The following is a 16,953-nucleotide window of genomic DNA, read 5'->3' as shown; positions in this document are numbered from 1 at the left end:
AGTTTTTTTGTTTAGTTTTTAATCTGAACTTTCCAATTAAGCTTCTTTCCAAATAAGCTATTTTTAGAAATGACCATAATTATCTGGTGTGCACTGAAATTATATTAATAGATCAGTTTGAGAAAAATTGACATTATAATGGCATTGAGTCTTATGATCAATGGAACTGGTATAATTCTGTATTTATGTAGTTATCCTTTCATTTTTCTCATCAGAATTTGTAAGTTTTCTGCATACAAATCTTAGATATATTCTATTAAATGTATCTTTTTTTTTTTTTTTTTTTTTTTTGAGACAGAGTCTCACTTTGTTGTCCAGGCTAGAGTGAGTGCCGTGGCGTCAGCCTAGCTCACAGCAACCTCAAATTCCTGGGCTTGAGTGATCCTTCTGCCTCAGCCTCCCGAGTAGCTGGGACTACAGGCATGTGCCACCATGCCCGGCTAATTTTTTATATATATATCAGTTGGCCAATTAATTTCTTTCTATTTATAGTAGAGACGGGGTCTCGCTCTTGCTCAGGCTGGTTTTGAACTCCTGACCTTGAGCAATCCGCCCGCCTCGGCCTCCCAAGAGCTAGGATTACAGGCGTGAGCCACAGCGCCCGGCCCTATTAAATGTATCTTTATGATTTATTGTGTTCTAAGAAAAGTTACAGGTTTTTAATACTTCAATTTCCAATTATATTGCTAGACTATATAAATACAACTAATTTTTAGACATTGATCATGTATCATGAGGCATCGCTAAACCTATTTATTATTTCTAATATAAACATTTATTGCTTTAAATTTAACTGTACCACTACTTATCTGTATTTCATGAATTTTCATATTGTCTTCCTTTCCATTTATTAATAATTCAAAATATTTTATTTTCCTCTTTTTTTTCCTCTATTTTTATTTGACTTCCTCTTTGATACATGTGGATGATTTATAAATGTAGTATTTAATTTTTAACCAAATGCAAATTTCCCATGCATCTCTCTTTTAGTGTTTTCTGTTTAAACTCCGTTCTGTTCTTTTAAGCTTGAGGTTTGTTTTCTGGCTCATAATAAGATCTCTCTTGGTGAATGTGTCATGTGCAGTGGAAAAGAATATATGTTCTGCTGTTGTTTGACAGAGTGTTCTATAAACATATGCTAAGTCAAATTTGTGGTTAGTGTAGTTTAGGTAGTCTATATTCCTGATGTTATTTTTTTTCTACCTTCTATGAGTTATTGAGAAAAAAGTCTTCATCTATTATTGTGGCTTTCTCTATTTCCTTGGTCTCATTTCATCATTTTTCTTTCTTCATGCATTTTAAAACTTCATTGTTAGGAGTATACACACTTAGGATTTTTTTGTCTTCTTACTTAAGTAAATCGTTTATCATTATCTTTACCTTTATCTGTGGTAATATTACTTGTTTTGAAGTTGGCTGTGTCTGATAGTAATACCTATAGAGCCACTTAACACATGTCATGACTTAGTGTTTGCATAACGTATCTTTCTCCAAGCTTTTACTTTTACATTCTATTATATAATTACATTTATTGTGTTTATTGTAGACATCATATAATTGGTTCTTACCTTTTCACCTAATCTGACCATATCTTCCTTTTAATTGTGATGTTTAACTTACTGTAGCTATTGATACATTTTTAACTTAAATTTGCCATTTTGCTAGCTGTTTTCTATTTTATTCATCTGTAGTTTATTCATTTTCCTCCTTGTTATTTTGGCTTAATTATTTTTAATAAATTTTCCATGATTGTGCTTTATCTTTTCTATTGGCTTGGTAGTTATACTTGTTTATTTACATTTTAGTTATTGCTCAATAATTTAAAACACACTTCTTTAGTTTATCACATGTTGCTTTTAATTAATCCAAAAACTATTTCTATTCATTATAAATGAGAATATAGAATTTTGGTAAAGTCCATATTTTAACATTAGCTAATGTAAATTTTAAAACTGAATCTACCCTTCAAATCAAGTAGGGTGGCCAAATGAGAGAAACTTTGATCTATTTTTACATATACTTGGTTCTGTTTTTTAGTCTCTCTCCAGTCCTCTTTCTGGTCTGTCTATAGTTTTATTCCAATGTTTTTCAAGCTAAGGAAATTCTATGCTAAGGTACTTGAACAGTGTGATTTTCCGTCAATTATTTTCTAAAATATATGCATTTCATATTTTGAAAAATCTGAAAAACCATCCTTACAAGTGTGTACTACATAATTTTTGTGCTTTAAATGTTGGCTAATAGTACCACTTCGGTCATTACACAGCAATATGAAAGTCATAGAGGCAGACTTGATGTGTAAATTATGAATGAAGGCCAAGTAATAATATGGCATACTGTAGCAGTGAGTTCTGCAGTGTTTGTAAAATACTCGTAAGAGAATTGCTATCACAGTATATGTACCATTATATCCACGGAAACTGGAAACCATTGTTTCATCTTAATTCATGTTCAAATTGCAAATGAAATTTTTATTACAGAAAAATAAAATTATTTCATGTAGTTAATTTAAATCATATGTTTTAAAATTTAATATTCTGTGTTTTCTAGCATTTGTGTTTAATTTTAATTGTGGTTTTATATCTTATCTAAAATAAAAGCTTGAGCTAATCAAGATGAGTTTTTATACATATTTAAATGATATTATCATACATATACCTTACTGTAACACTAAAGAATCATTGGTTTTAAAAAATGATGTCTAAATGTTAGTCAGAGTTGAAACATGATCAGTTTGTACATTCTCTGAAATCAGATGTAAATAGTAAAGTAGCATAAGTCAAAATAATAAAATGCAAGAAATGAAAGTAGATATTGTTTTTTCTGTTTACTTTAGCCCGTCTATATGCACCTTTCCTTTCTTCCAGAAATTGTGTCCTTGACTATTCTGCTATGTGGGACCTGTGAGGTTCTTACAAAAACATCACATCCTGGTAACATTTGATTACCTGACCCAAGCAAAGCCAGTGAATTCTTTCTCTGGGTCTTCCGTATCTAAGAAAAGTTGATCAGTCTCTCAAATGCTGAAGATGTTATAATAAGTCAACCACTGTTAGCAGGTACATTTCTGACCATGTGGAGAAAGTAGTTCTGTAAGAGAGAAAGAGAGAGAGAGAGAGAATATGAAATCAGAGTTCAGAGAAACATAGATATTGATAGAATCCTAATGTTTTTTGAGTTCCTGTTTTCCATGATACCTGTGTTACAATTTCATGCTTCTTGAAGCATAATCTTTTAATACTACTTTGAATTTTAAGAGATACCTAGTATCCCTTCCTCAATTCCTCTTCATGTTTAAAGCGAGCTAAGCTGGGTTTCTCTCACTGGAAGCCAAAAGTATACTGGCTAGTGAAACAGTATATCTCTTCATTCCACAGTAAGAATTTGAAGGCTTATCCATAGAATATGAACTTCTGTGCTGTTAACTAAAAACTGACCAAGCTTCACAAAGCCTTTTGAGGCTCAAGAGTAAGTTTTTATTAGTGTTTGAATGTGCCATTTGTTTTCTAGGCAATTCAACAGGGTTCAATATTCTGTAAAATTTCAGTCAATCCAAATGCTTTCATTAGTACAAAAAAAATCACCAATCTTTTAAGTACAGTAGCAACCTTTTCATCCACAGTTTCACTTTTTGCAGTTTTAGTTACCCCTAGTATAGTACAATAAGATATTTTAAGAGAGAATATATTTGCATAATTTTTATTACAGCATATTGTTATAGTTGTTCTATTTTATTATTATTGTTGTTAGTTTCTTACTGTGCTTAATTTATAAATTAATCTTTATCATAGGTATGTATGCACAGGAAAAAACACAGTATGTATAGGGTTCTGTACTATTTATGGTTTCAGGTATCCACTGGGGGGCGGGTCTTGGAAGTTATTCCCTCTTGCGAAGGAGAGACTGCTATATTAACAATCAGGAGTTTTTTGATGTCCTAAATTGCCAACACATTAGCAAAATATTTTTAATAATTTGTTATAATATGAATAAACTAATTCTGATTTTAGCATATTTATTTATTTATATTTTTACACTATTATAAAATATACATAACATATATTTTAGTATTTTAACCATCTTTAAGTATAGAGGTCAGGGGAATTAAACATGTTCACATTATTGTGCAAACATCACCAATATTCTCCAGTACTTTTTCCTTCATACAAAACTTAAATGTTTTAGCTATTAAACAACTTCTCATTTTTTCCTCCCCCAACTCCTGACAACCTTTATTCTACTTTCCATCTCTATGAATTTGAGTATTTTAGATACCTCATATAAGTGGACGTATTTGTCTTTTGTGACTGCCTTATTTCACGTAATATAACATCTCTAAGTTTCTTCTGTGTTGTAGCATCTGAATAATATTTCACTGTATGTATATACTGCATTTTGGTTATTCATCTGTCTATCCATGGATATATGGGTTTCTTCCACCTTTCATCTATGGTAAATGATACTGCTATAAACATAAATGTACAAATATCTGTTTGAGTCACTGCTTTCAATTCTTTTGGGTATATACCTAAAAGTGGAATTACTGGGTCATATGATCAGTTTAATATTTTTAGGAATTCGTTGGAGGCTGCACCGTTTTACATTCCCTCCAGCAGTGTGCTGGCATTCCAATTCCTCTACATCCTCACCAACACTTATTTTCTGTTTCTTTGATAGTAAGCCAACTTAATAGATGTAAAATGCTAATCCTTTAATTTTTTTCTCACTTTTTCCCTTGGAAGTTGCTGATAAGGAAAACAACTCTTTTCAGACAATGGTGATATTTTGGTGAGGTTGGCTTTTTTTAAATGATGCAATCTGTCTTTTCTGTGTGTGCTACTCAAACAAAATACCTGAGACTAGGTAATTTATAAAGAAAAAAAATTTATTCCTCACAATTCTAGAGGCTGGGATGTCTAAGATCAAAGTGCCTGCATTTGATAAAGGCCTTTTTGCTGTGTCCTCACAAGTGAGCAGTGTGGAAGAGCAGGCCAGCCAAATGCTTCAGGAAGCCTCTTTACAAGCACCTTGATCCCATTCACAAGGGAGGTGCCCTCAGGGCCTAATCACCTCCCAAAGGCACCATCTGCTAATAGTATCACATTGTGGGCTAGGATTTCAACATATGAATTCTGGGGGACACAAAGATTTAAGAAATAGCAAAATCAATCACAAGGAAAGAGTTGGCCCAAGAGAGAAGGATTTAAATGCTTTAAACACAGAGATTTGGAATCATAACAGAAATTGTTCCTTTGTTCAATTTAATCATTGAATTCACTATGGCCTTATTTATATTATGCCAAAACAAGTGAATAAATTTGCTTTACTCAGAGATCTAGATAATTTAATGCAGAAAAAAACCCATTGACGTCTACTGAGGCAGACATCATCTCAGGAATTGCTTATTCAATCTAACCTGTACACATAAACAGCCTCTGCCAATACAATCTGACCCAACACAGCCCTTTCCTTTCCCGTGTCACTAACAACTGGAGTACCAGAGAGTCATGATGCAGCATATTTTCCCATACCCATGGTGACACTTTCACAGCTCAAATCAGACACTTTCTGAGCATATCAGATAGATAGTATAGAACATACAATGATCACATCTTGGAAGAGATGAGGCTTAAAATTAAATTGGTTTATGGCCAGAAAAGATCAGTGTCTTGAGCAGTGTAGGAATTTGAATAAACAATATCAAAGAGGGACTAAAGGGTTTATAATAATTATAGCCACATTTGGGGTAAAGATGTTTTTGTGGACCACATAGTAAACTAATCACAATCCCTACAAGATAATATAACCCAAGTTTCCAAGTGACCACTTGTAAGCACATTCATATAACACAGTTTAATTGTATATCAAGGACTATGTATACATGATAGCATGTGTATTTCTTTTTAAGTTTTGTTAAAAATACAACTCACATAGCTATTTGATGAAATTAAATTAATTGATGAATATGGTACACACAGCATAAATGTGATTTAGCTTCAGGATTCTGTTTAGTTTTAAGTCCTGTGAGATTTTATTACATAGACACTTCTATGACTGTAAATATTCCACATCCTGGTTATGACAAACATGTCTTAGGGCTGTAAAATATCATGTTCAATTAAATACCTCCTCTCCTGGGAGTACTGTGCATGTGAGTATGCATCTGAAAAGATAGCTGTATGAGGAAGAATTTATCTTAGGAATTAAATCTATTTAAAATATCTTCTAGTTTTTCAGCTTCTTAAATTGCCATGTTTATCTAAATTCACTTTCATCAGAAAATAATTTAAGAAGCATTATGTGGCAATAACTAATGCCCAATAAGAAAAAAAAATATCTGAGGAAATACAAATTTGAAGTTTTCAGTTGGAGATAATATTATAATGTAAAAAAATATACTATTGAGATTTACTGTTACTCTTCAAGGTATTTATTAATTTTAATATGTTTTAAAATGTGGTAACTATAACGTTAATTTGTGTCTTTTTCTGACTTTTTTTAACTTATCATTTTTTAAACTTATCATTCTTCCTGACAGAGGAAGAATTCTGAATATGGATTGTAAGAAAACGCAATAAGAGAAAATAGACACCCAACATAAAGTAGCCACAAGAATAAATATTATTGTTTAAAAAACATTAATATTGATGTTTAAAAAACATTAATATTCAGTGTGTAACTTAAAGTCTATGAGAGTAACATATTTTGCAAATGTTGATTTTTCAGGTCACTATAATAATTATATTAGTATTATGAATACATTAATTTTGCCATAATTTATTCATAATTATAGAAATATAAAATATATTAACCTTAAAATATGAAAAGGAATTCTTTGTTTCAATATAGTAAAATCATGACAGTTTTCAATGTTCTTCACAAGTAAGACCATTTGTAGTTTTTCTCTGTGTGTGTGTTTGTGTGAGTGTGCTTTAATGAAAATTTTTAAAAAGTAGAAAATTATATGTTAAGGATATTACTATCAGAAATTATAGTGAAGACAATCATGGGATTTTGAGCTCTAGTAGTGGTGACTTCTCATTAAAAAACTTGTGAATATATCTTTATTAATGTTGCTGCAAGAAATAAAATAGCCTAGAAAAGAAATAGCCTAGAAATGCTGTGGTGTGTTGTGGTTCTGGGCACCAGATCCTCCCCAGCCCAGCAGGACAAACTCAGACGACAGTCTCAGGCAACACTCCTTCCCCCTGACCAACAGAGTAAGCCCTGCCCTTGGAGTAGATGTGTAACTAGAGAAGCTGCTTTCTGAACATTCCTCCCCCAACCCAGCTGTTTGCTTATTTGGGCCATCAGGGCAACCCCCACCCTTGGAGGGGCAGAATGATGAAAGAAGCCACCTTCTGGGCTGGGATGCACAGTGGCCTCAGGTGGCATTCCTCCCCCAGCCAAACCCTTGTCTATTGTGCCACTGGGACAAACCCAGCCCTTGGAGGAAAGGAGAAATGAGAGAAGGCGGTGTCTGGGCTCGGATGTGCAAAGGTCTCTGACAACGGCCCTCCCCCAGGCTGGCAGGGCAGACTCAGCCCTTGAAGGCAGGGAGGTGGGGGAAAAGTCACTTTCTATGTGTGACTATTGCAAATATGTGGAATCTCAAAACTAAGTAAAAGGGGGCAGATGATTGATTCAGTCCAGTGGGTTGGTTTTGATCATCTGATAAGAACATAACACTAAGGCTCGCCCTTGGCACCCAGGTCACTGCCTGCTTGGGGGCTTGTGGACTGGGAATGAAAATCCTGGCTACAGTCCTCAGCAATTGCACCAATTGACACCCCCCCACCTGGAGCTGCCTCACAAGTGTGGTGAAAGAGCCTTGAATAACATACTAGCAGCTCTCCCTTAGCAGCAGATGAAACAACTACAGAAGTATATGCTCCCAGGCTTGCAGGTACCTGTTTCCCATACCCCACCTAAAGTGGCAATAGAGCTCAAGTTACCCTTGGAAGTGACAAAACATTTCCCAAAAATCAGGGCACTTGTGTACCTCATTCAGGGGTTTAGAGCCCAAAGGGATTGGAGTACCATAATAATCAATTCCTCCAGGCAAACTACAAACAACAGAAAGGGTAACCCCAGGCTCAATACACTTCCTTCCATCGCAAACTACTGGAGGGTGGCAGAGACACACACACACAAGAATGATTTACCACCTGGGAGTTTAAGCAAGGGTTCCAAACTCACTAATCTCCCTGGGTAAGAGGTAAAGACAACAGGTCAGAGATAACCCAACAGGCTAAAGCACCTCTAAGGCAATACAGGACCAGAGCAAATCTCCCCAGCACTGTCAAGGAACATCCCTTTGGGGACTTGGAGATAAGGCTCAGCACCCCCAGATCTTGACAAAGTTGCCTGATGAGAAAGAATCATTAAAGAACACAGGAAACATGAAAGATAAGAAAGATAATCACCCTCCAAAGAAAGAATTCGATCTCCATGAATAGATGCCAATTTACAATATGATTAAACTAACAGAGGAAGAATTCTGAATATGGATTGTAAGAAAATGCAATAGAATTGAAGAGAAAATAGAAACCCAAAATAAAGAAGCCACAAGAATAATACAGGTAATGAATGAAAAATTCTCAAAAGAAATTGAAATACTACAGAAAAACCAAACAAAAATCTTGGAGATGAAGGAGGCCTTCAAGGAACTTCAAAACACGGTGGAAAGCTTCACGAACAGAATAGATTATGCAGATGAAAAAATCTCAGAGATTGAAGATAATGTCTATCTGCTAAACAAATCAGATAAAGAAAAAGAACACTGAAACAAGAGACAAGACCAAAACATATAAGAAATGTGGGATTATATAAGAAGCCAAATAGAAGAATCATAGACATCCTAGAGAGAGAAGAAGAAAATACACAAGGACTGGAAAACTTATTTCATGGAATAATGGAGGAGAATATGCTTGGCCTGATCAGAAATCTTGATAGACAGATACAAGAAGCCACAGAACTCCTGGGAGACTCAATGTGAAAAGGCAATCACCTCGTCACATAGTTATTAGGCTGACCAAAGTAAACATGAAAGAAGCAATCTTTTGATCAGTGAGGTGAAAACATCAAATAACCTACATAGGAAAACCTATAAGACTAACTGCAGACTTCTCAACTGAAACTTTAAAAGCTAGAAGGGTCTTGGCACCTATCCTTAATCTTCTAAAACAGAATAATGGCCAACCTAGAATGCCTCTACCCGGCAAAACTAACCTTCAACTATGAGGGAGAAATAAAGATCTTCCCAGACAAGCAATCAATGATGGAATTTGCAAAGACCAGACCAGCCCTACAGGAAGTACTCAGATCTGCATTACACAAAGACACTCTCCAAAGTAAAATCACTCAAGACTTAAAGTCTAGAATCTGGATTCCACAGTGGCTCAAGGAGTAAAACAAAACAATAGGAATTCACCCAATAATGTGAATGGAAATCTACCCCAAATGTCAATCCTCTCAATAAATTTGAATGGCATTAATTGTTCTCTGAAGAGACATAGACTGGCAGAGTGGATAAAAATCCACAAGCCTAGTATCTGCTGTTTAGAGGAAAGACATTTAACTCTCAAAGATACTTTCATGTTCAAGGTCAAGGTACAGAAAACAACCCTCCAGGCAAATGGAAGCCAAAAGAAAGCAGGGATAGTTATGCTTATTTCAGATATCATAAGCTTTAAAATAGCAAAGTAAGAAAGGACAAAGATGGGTACTATATAATGGTGAAAGGGAAGATCCAACAAGAAGACCTAACAATTGTTAATATTTATGCACCAAGCTCAGGAGCACCCAGATACATAAAGCAATCCCTATCTGATCTAAATAGCATGATAATCAATAATGCCATGGTAACTGAGGATTTCAACACCACACTGATTGAACTGGACAGATCTTCCAAACAGAAAATAAGCAAAGAAATAATGGACTTAAACAGAGGTTTAGAAAAAAAGGGTCTAACAGACATCTACAGAACATTCCACCCAATTAAATCCAAATATACATTCTTCTCATCAGCTCATGGAACGTTCTCCAAAATTGATCACATACTAGGCCACAAATCAGACCTTAACAAATTCAAAAAAATAGAAATTATACCATGTATCTTCTCAGATCGTAGTGGTATAAAATCAGAGTTTAGTTGCAACAGAAATATTCACCACTTCACAAAGTCATGGAAATTAAACAATATATTGTTGAATAACTATTGGGTAAAGGAGGAAATAGAGAGGAAATCAAAAGATTCTGCAAACTAAATGATAATGGGGACACAAGTTATCAAAATCTGTGGAATACAGCAAAAGCATTCCTGTGACAAAAACTAATAGTATTAAATGTTCACATCCAAAAAACAGAAAGCTCAAAAATCAACAAATTAACAAACACCCTCAAGGATCTGGACAAGGAAAAGGAAATCAATTCCAAACCGAGCAGAAGAGAAGGAATAACTAAGATCAAGCAGAACTACATGAAATTGAGAACAAAAGAACTATATGGAAGATCAAGAAATCCAAAAGCTGCTTTTTCGAAAAGATAAACAAAATTGACAGCCTTCTTGCTATTGACAAGAACTAGAAGGGAAAGTTCTCTATAAGCTCAATTAGAAATGAAAAGGAGAGGTCACAACAGACACCACAGAAATACAAAACATTATCTTTGAATACTATAAAAATCTATTAGTCCCCAAAACTACATAATGTGGAGAAAATGCACAAATTTCTGGAAGCATACAATCTCCCTAAGTTTACCCAGGAGGAAATAGAATTTTGAACAGACCAATATCAAGCACAAAAGTTGGAGCAACAATTATAAACCTTCCAAAAATGAAAAGTCCCAGACCAGATGGGTTTACTTCCGAGTTTTACCAATTATACGAAGAAGAATTCATCCCTATACTACAGAAATTATTTCACAACATTGAGAAATATGGTATTCTCCCCAACTCAGTCTATGAAGCCAATATCACGTTGATACCAAAGCCAGGAAAGGACACAACAAAAAAAGAAAACTATAGACAAATATCCCTCATGAATATAGATGCAAAAATCTTCAACAAAATTTTGGCAAATTGAATTCAGCAGCATATCAAAAGAATAATTCGCCATGACCAGGTGGGTTTTATACCAGAGATGCAAGGCTGGTTCAACATACAAAAATCTATAAATGCAATACATAAATAAAAGTAAAAACAAAGACCATATGATTCTATCAGTAGATGCAGAAAAAGCATTTGACAAAGTTCAGCACACCTTTATGATAAAAACTCTTAACAAAATAGGCATAGATGGGATATACCTTAAAATTATTAAGGCTATATATGATAAACTCACAGCCAATATCATACTGAATGGGGAAAAATTGAAACCATTCCCACTTAGATCTGGAACCAGACAAGGTTGCCTACTATCTCCACTTCTATTCAACATAGTGCTGGAAGTCCTTGCTAGAGCAATTAGACAATAGAGATGGGAATTAAGGGCATCCAAATGGGGGGCAGAAGAGATCAAACATTCACTCTTTTCTGATGATATGATATTATATCTAGAAAATCCCAAGGATTCAACTGAGAGACTCCTGGAATTGATAAATGAATTCAGTAAAGTTTCAGGATACAAAATCAATACACACAAACCAGAGGCAATCTAATATGCCAATAATAGTCGAGCCAAAAATCAAATAAAAATGCAGTACGTTTTACAATTGCCTCAAGGAAAATTAAATATCCAGGAATATATTTAACAAAATGGATGAGAGACATATACAGGGAGAACTATGAAACACTAAGAAAAGAAATTGTAGAAGATGTAAACACATGGAAAAATCTACCTTGATCATGAATTGGCAGAATCAATGTTGTTAAAAATGTCCATACTACCCAAAGTGTTCTACAGAAGTAATGCAATGCCTATCAAAGTACCCTTATAATTCTTTACAGATCTAGAAAAAATAATTCTATGCTTTGTATGGAACCAGAGAAGACTTCATATAGCCAAAGCAGTCTTAAGCAAAAAGAATAAATTGGGAGATATCAGTGTACCAGACTTCAAGCTGTATACAAGGCTATAATAATTAAAACAGCATGGGACTGGCACAAGAACAGAGACATAGACCTTTATAACGGGACCGAGATCCAGAGATGAAACCATCCACATGTTGTCATCTAATCTTTGACAAAGCAGACAAAAATATACACTGGGGAAAAGAATCTATTTTCAATAAATGGTGCTGGGAAAATTGGATAACTACATGCAGAAGATTGAAACTGTATTCCCACCTCTTACCTCTTATAAAAATCAATTCATGATGAATAACAGACTTAAATTAAGGCATGAAACCTTAAGAATCCTAGAAGAAAATGTAGGAAAGACTCTTTCAGACATTAGCTTAGGCAAAGAATTTATGAAGAAGATCCCCAAAGCAATCACAGAAGCAACAAAAATAAATAAATGAGAGCTGATCAAATTAAAAAGCTTTTGCACAGCCAAGGAAACCAACATTAAAGTGAATAGAAAGCCTATAGAATGGCTGTCTATAGAATTGCTCTATAGAAAAGCCTATAGAATTGCTTTCTATACATCTGATGAAGGGCTGATACCAAGAATCTATCTAGAACTCAAAAAATCAACAAGAAAAAAATCAAACAACCCCATCAATAAATGAGCAAAGGACACGAACAGAAACTTTTCAAAAGAAGATAGAATAATGGCCAGCAAGCATATAAAAAAGTGCTCAACATCCCTAATCATTAGAGAAATGCAAATAAATAGCACAATAAGATATCATCTAACCCCAGTGAGATTGGCCTCTATCAAAAAAATCCCAAGACAACAAATGCTGGCCAGGATGCGGAGAGACAGAAACACTCTTACACTGCTGGTGGGACTGCAAATTAGTACAACATCTGTGGAAAAGAATTTGGAGATACCTCAAAGAGCTAAAAATATAAATACCATTTGATCCAGCCATAGCACTATTAGGCATCTACCCAAAGGAACAAAAGAGATTTTATAATAAGGACATCTGCACCTGAATGTTTATGGCAGCACAATTCACTATTACATGGATGTGGAAACAACCCAAGTGCTTGTCAATCCATAAGTGGATTAATAAAATATGGTATATGTACACAATGGAATACTACTCAATTATAAAAAATGATGGTGATCTAGCACTTCTTATATTTTCCTGGATAGAGCTTGAGCCCATCCTCCAAACTGAAATATCACAAGAAAGGAATAATAAACACCACATGCATTCACCATCAAATTGGCACTAACTAATCAACACTAAGGTGCTCACATGGTAGTAATATTCATTGGGGGTTGGAGGATTAGAGGTGGATAAAGTCACAACTAATGAATGTGGTGAGCTTTGTAGGTGGGAAAGGGCACACCTCAAATCATAGTTTGGGTGTGGCAAAGTTATAAGATATAACCAAAATGTTTGCATCCCCATAATATCCTGAAATGAAACCAAAAGGAAAAAAAATAGTAATAATAATATTATTTTCCTTGGAATGGTTACATTGTACATATTTTAAACCTTGAAACATATAATAATACTAAAATGAATAAAGACAGATATCCTAAGTGTTACAGAAGATACTGGCATGTGTGGGATCAAATGTGGCCATTGGTCTAGTAAAATGTCTGCAGCAGACAGGAGGTGAATAAGGCTCTACAAGTGGTCATAGGGTTGACACAATTGGCAGTAGTAAGATAGGATTATAGGTTAAGAAACCCATTCACACAGACTAGGTGGCTTCACAGATGATGAGGAGACAGATTAAAGGACAGGGTCATCCATGATCAATCTAAATGAAAATAACTTAGATTCATGAATCAGGTTGTTTAAAGAAGACTATTTCATGAGTGAGAACACATGAGAAAGCTGAATCCTTAGAAAATACCATGGCTACAGTCCTCATGTTGTACACTGGATCTTTACTTGTTCATTATGGTTAACGATAGTGTATTGCATGCAAGATTTTTGTTAAATGAGTAAATTGTAGCTGCTCTTGGTGCAAAAAAAGAGTAACTATGTGAGATTATGTATATGTTAATTTACTTCACTATACTAAATGTTTTACTATTTATATGTAACTTATAGTATTATGTTATACACCTTAAACATACTTAATCAAATATTAAAAAAAAAAAAAGACTAGTTGTGGCCAAGGATGAGTGCTATCTTGAGGAAGGCAGAGGAGGCCTAAAGTTTTAAGTATGTTAGAATTTTAGAAAATAATCTGTTTACAGTTACCTATTCCTAATATGTCAATAAAAATATATATAGGAAGTCTCTAGGTTAAAGAAGGAGCCCATAAAATAGTTGTTGATGGTCACTGACAAACACAAAATCTGGGTGAAGGACCCTGTCTGCCCTCTTCTCAGAATTCTGTGATGGGAAAAGTTGCCATGGTAACAGCTTGCCTCTAAACATGTCTGGTCAGTTGAGCTCTGTATTTTCAGTGTCCTCACTTCTGGCCACAATTCTCAGTGGGCATGTAGCTTTTCTCTCTAGTATGTACTACTTTTGGACCTTCTATCTCAGTCTGTCAGCATAAGACCTAGAACTCATGCCACTGATTCTTGGTTTGTATCATGGGTTTAAGAAAGAAAAATCAAATACAAGAATCAAGAACGTATGCTGAATCACAAAATGACACTCTATTAGTTGCTGTAATTTCCTGTCCTATTCAAAACTATGTAGATAAGTAATCTCAAAATTAAGATATCTATAAACATTTTACAGAATGACAGACTTGATTTAGAGAGTTCTCTAACATTATAAAATATACTAGTATAGTTTGATCTTATTATCCAGCTTTACTGGAATTATTAAATAGAACAATTATTAAATAGAAATAATTATTAAATAGAATTATTAAATAGAAACTAGTAAAAGAAGACCATCAAGTTCTAAATTGGTGCTTTGCCCAGGCTGCATCAGAGGAAATTTCTCAAAGCAAATGTGACCAAGAAGAATACCAAAGATGGTCAAAAAATAGTCTGCATGAATGGAGTAGCCAAAGAGGTGATGCACTGAGGAAAAGTGCAGTGTGACTAGGTCTGATGAGTACAGGGTCAGTAGGGATGAAGAGTGGCGAATACACGTGGATGTACACAGCAGAGTTCCATTATGGAGGCATTTGACTAGGCTTCCAAGTTTAGACCTGATGAGATGAGCATTTGAAGCCACTGTGAAAGGTTTTTGAAGAGAAATTGACAAACTGAAATCAAGCTTTTGAGAAGACTTCTCTGAATTTACAAGACAAATATATTTTGATGGAGATAAAGCTGCAAAGGAGCCTGTTTAAATATCATGTATAAGAATAACTACATATGTTTTATTCATAACAGTCAATAACTTCAAAAAAAACCAAACACCCATCAATAGGAAAATGGACAAATATGTTTTGGCATATTCATATAATGGAATATCACCAAACTACAAATACTCAAAACATACTGAATTAATCCCACAAAATTATTATAAATTGCATATATACATAAGTAGGTATGATTTAGTTTGTATGCAGTTCAAGAAAAGGAAAAACTAATTTATGTAAGAGACATCAAAGCAGTAGTTTTCTAAGATGAAGGAGGGTAGAGTTTACTGGAAAGAAGCACAAGGGAAAATCCTGAATGTAGAAAGTATTTTATATTTTGACCAGGCTGATGGCAGAATGGGTATATATGTATGTAAAGGTTTACTGAGCTGTATAATGAAGATGAATGCGCTTTATACATATAACACTGAGTATGTTTTACTCAAAAATGTTTAAAATTTTAAAAATTTTTAAAAATTCCTTATTACTTTTGGAGAATGGATAGATGAAAGCTAAGTTGAAATAAAGGAAATGGTTAGGAGGCAATAGTTACATTCATACAAAAGAAAAGATGATTTTGTCTTAAGTGAGTATATTGAAGATAAAGGGAAATTTGGATATTTGACAAATAATTTAGAGGGAGAATCAACAGGACTTAGTGATGGTTTGGATATGCAAGTAGGAATGGAGGATGATCATACTCAAGTTTCTATGAACACCTGGGTGAAATCAATAGACTATAGTGATGGTTGGGATATGGAAGGTACAGCAAGGAGAAGTTGGTTCTCAGGAATCTAGCATGAGAACTTGAATGGAAGAGTTTGGAAAGACTAAAGAAGAAATATATTTAGGTGAGAGAATGAGGAGGATTTTATGAAAAGTTCAATTTTAAGTATGTTAAATTTGAGGTGTCTATGAAACAGGCAAATGAAGATCTCAGATGTCAGATAATCATTTGGCCACATGAGCCTGGACCTCATGATAGAGGGATAGGTTGAAAAAATATTACCACATAAAAAGTATTGAAGGATGGAATTTGCCAGGAAAAGAACCTAAAAAGAGACAAAGTTTCAGGACTGTCTTTTTAGAGATCAATTATTTAGAAGTAAAGCAGAGAAAGGGCACACAAGAGAGGAGGTACTGCCAAAAAATTATCCTGAAAAGTCGAGACCAGAAAAATCGGAAGAAAACCAAGAGTGTATAACAAGACAGTGCCTCAGAGAAGAGGGGCTTTCTAAAGAACAGGTAGCAAATTGTGTTGAATATTTCTCACAGTTCTTAGCATGAAGTGGGTCATTGGCTACCTTACTAAGAAAAATTTCAGTGCAGAGATGGTAGCAACGTAAGAAAAGTAAAGTAAGAAAGGTGAAGGGAAGATGGGGCAATAGAGAGAGTGAATAGAGACAACTCTTATAAAATAATTTAACTGCAAAAGACGCATAACTAAATATGAACATACCTGGAATGTGTTAAGGAGTCAATCAACAAATACTTTATTTTCTTTCATATTGCGTTTGCAGTTGTGAGATAGTAGAACACTTCTTAATACTAAGAGAAATTATTGACTTGGAGGAAGATGTTCAACAGATGATAAAATTGGCTTGAACAAA

At 34.3% G+C, this 16,953-nt stretch overlaps 1 protein-coding gene across 1 annotated transcript in view; it reads left to right on the top strand.

Annotated features, from left to right (window-relative positions):
• The window catches only part of ROBO1 (roundabout guidance receptor 1), a 1,079,496-nt gene that overhangs the window by 120,194 nt on the left and 942,349 nt on the right, over window positions 1-16,953 (top strand). The gene's annotated exons all lie outside the window — the stretch shown is intronic.

The sequence above is a fragment of the Microcebus murinus genome, chromosome 1, assembly GCF_040939455.1.
Source record: "Microcebus murinus isolate Inina chromosome 1, M.murinus_Inina_mat1.0, whole genome shotgun sequence".
NCBI classification, from domain to species: domain Eukaryota; kingdom Metazoa; phylum Chordata; class Mammalia; order Primates; family Cheirogaleidae; genus Microcebus; species Microcebus murinus.
This window is presented reverse-complemented; position numbering and strand designations above follow the sequence as displayed.